The following is a 2,663-nucleotide window of genomic DNA, read 5'->3' as shown; positions in this document are numbered from 1 at the left end:
TAAATGCTAGGTTGCATATATTGAAAGGTAAAAAAAAAACCCTCATACCACAGGTAATTTACCACAGTTGAGCAGTTTAATATAGAAAACAAAAAATTTGGGGAATAAACAAAAACGTGTTTGTTCCTTCAAATTCCTCATTTTGCTGAAACAGGTAGACGTTGGTTTTGTATTTTATATGTTTACCTGGAGTAAGGATTGGTGCATGTTGTAGTCGGTAGTTGTCAGATGCATAATGCGATAAATGAACATGGAGAGAATCGCCCTTTAGTTTGAAATCGAGGCGCACGAAAACTCATCCCAATCAATAGCTTTTCTCTATGATATCTGACTTGTATAGGTCCCAGAATGCACCAGCTGCATGATGAACAGATTAATAAGGTTACTCGTTCATTTCAGGTACAAAGCGCAAGGGCAACTTTTTAGGCATCAAACTGGAAAAGTAGTGACTTGTCTGAGTTTATTCATTGTCTGCTAGACCGAACTAATGAAACTCGGTAACGAGTCCGCGGTTAATCGGCCCAGTGGTGCTATTCTTTTTCGTCAAATCTGTGGTTACATGAACGAGTTCATCATCTAAAGTCGATAACGTTTTCCCCCTCACTTACAATAGGCCAGATGGTCTGTCCTCTATAATAATCCAAAGGCAAAACGACACTTATTGTATGTTTTTTAAGATAAGATTTTTTGGGGAGTTCATACTTCGATAAAAAAAAAACCACATGTTAGTTTGAAGCTTATTTAATTTGCAAATGGAACTCCAGATTTTATGTATGTTGTTGACGACAAAAAATCTGGAGAGGTTTACTTGCACTTTCTTTGCTGTCAGTACATGCGCCACTGATATCGATACCCAAATATTCGACCTTGAAGACATGTGACAGGATATAATGCTAGTACGAGATTGCCTCCGACTCTTCTTCAGCATATACACTGTAATAGAAAGTACGTTACGTAATTAAGTGGGCCGTAGGCTTTAACGAAATATTTAAGTGACAGTTAATTTCATACAAGGTATGTACATGTACATAAGATCAGCACTAAAATATAGAAACTCCTTTGTCAATAAAATAAAAGACAAATATATATGCACTTTTGCTGGAATAAATACTTGATTTGAGGACTCAAAAAATCTTCCAATATGTCAGCCTTCTGAGAATAAAGCCTACATTCATTCTGAAAAATACAATTTGCAACTGAAATAGAAAATGTTGATAGGCTTAAATTATATTTAGCAACTAAATTTATAGATTTGATTGATCGATATGATATGTAAAACGAAAGCTTAGGAATTCTATAGTGTTTTTGTGGGGTTTTTTCGCACAGTGAATTTTGCTTCCGGTCGATGTACTGTGTACTAGTCTGACGGGACGCGGGCACGCATGGTCACCGATAATGTCAGACTGGACAGTCTTGTCAAAAACCCCACACCTCGGCTGACAGGGGGCAGCTCGTAAATTCTAAACTTCACCGTGATTTATGCGTGTCTTTACACATCGCTTGATGAATCTACATGTGGTAATGATGGTATAATGAGTACTACTACAAGATAAGGCGCTACACGTAGCCATGACCGCTTGGTCCTTCAACTGTTTGAATGACGACTTGATTGACGTTACTTGACCAAACACTTGGATGACCACGATTGCTTTGTTTACCTTTAATCGCCAATTTATGCGATTTTTACGTAGAGAAAAATATTATTAAGCGACACTTTCTGTCTACTTTGGTGGGAATGATTGATTTGAACGAGGATAGTTCGTTGTTTCATGATTTATATCCATATGTTCTGCAAATGACTTCATTCCCTAATGGCGTCGACGTAGAATTCAAAACTTGTCAAAAACTTTTCATTCAGCATTCATTGTAAAAAAATCTTAACAGGTTTAAAGATAATGTTAAAAATTAAGATGCAATTATTAGACAATTTTTGGAATTTTATTTAGGCTCCCAATCCTACATCTTTACAACAATTTCTTGAGAATTTCACGGTCTAGGTACCCGTATGGAATTTCATCCCGCACTTCTCCCCGTCATTAGACCGTGTTCATACTTGTGAGAGAAAAATCCATGAATTCATTCTTCTTCGCCGGGAATTTAGGATATTAAACTGGAATGTTTTCATAAAAAGCGTACTACAATTAAATGAGCACATATCGGAAGAAATACTTTGTAATAAGACATGTATAAATCATATATAATTATAATTTTTGTGGTGTATCTATAATCGTTAATTTTAATTTATAGCCCTGAAGCAACAATAGCAGCCACTGTAAAAACCGTAAATTGTCTGCATTTTCAGAAATTATGGAATTGAAAATGATTTTCTCTCCCGAGACAAACAAATTGAAATTCAACTCACGCCTTAGTAAATCCTCTCCTTTATAAAATCGTTGTTTATTTATATCTAAGCTTTATACAAAAACTACTCTGTAATTTTAAAGAGTTATTCCAATTAAAAGAAACCCGCGGATTGTTGTGTTCAGACTGTATAGGTTTGAAAAAAAGATTACATCAGTATGTTAATCCATAAGACGTCGAAAAATATGGTTGCTTTTGATAAAAAATTAAGCTGACCGATTAAACTTAAATCTGTTTTTCGATCGCAAGCGCTTCTGTCGTAGCTGAACCCAATTCTACAAGATTTATGACATTTTCGACCG

At 35.4% G+C, this 2,663-nt stretch overlaps 1 long non-coding RNA gene across 1 annotated transcript; it reads right to left on the bottom strand.

Annotated features, from left to right (window-relative positions):
* Nucleotides 1-731: 731 nt before the first annotated feature.
* On the bottom strand, nt 732-2,443 carry LOC128174912 (uncharacterized). Its single transcript, XR_008242592.1, has 3 exons — nt 2,363-2,443; nt 1,112-1,176; nt 732-933 (listed from the first exon to the last, which is right to left on the bottom strand). It is a non-coding gene; the product is annotated as an uncharacterized LOC128174912 (long non-coding RNA).
* Nucleotides 2,444-2,663: the final 220 nt, after the last annotated feature.

The sequence above is a fragment of the Crassostrea angulata genome, chromosome 1, assembly GCF_025612915.1.
Source record: "Crassostrea angulata isolate pt1a10 chromosome 1, ASM2561291v2, whole genome shotgun sequence".
In the NCBI taxonomy this organism is placed as follows: Eukaryota; Metazoa; Mollusca; class Bivalvia; order Ostreida; family Ostreidae; genus Magallana; species Magallana angulata.
This window is presented reverse-complemented; position numbering and strand designations above follow the sequence as displayed.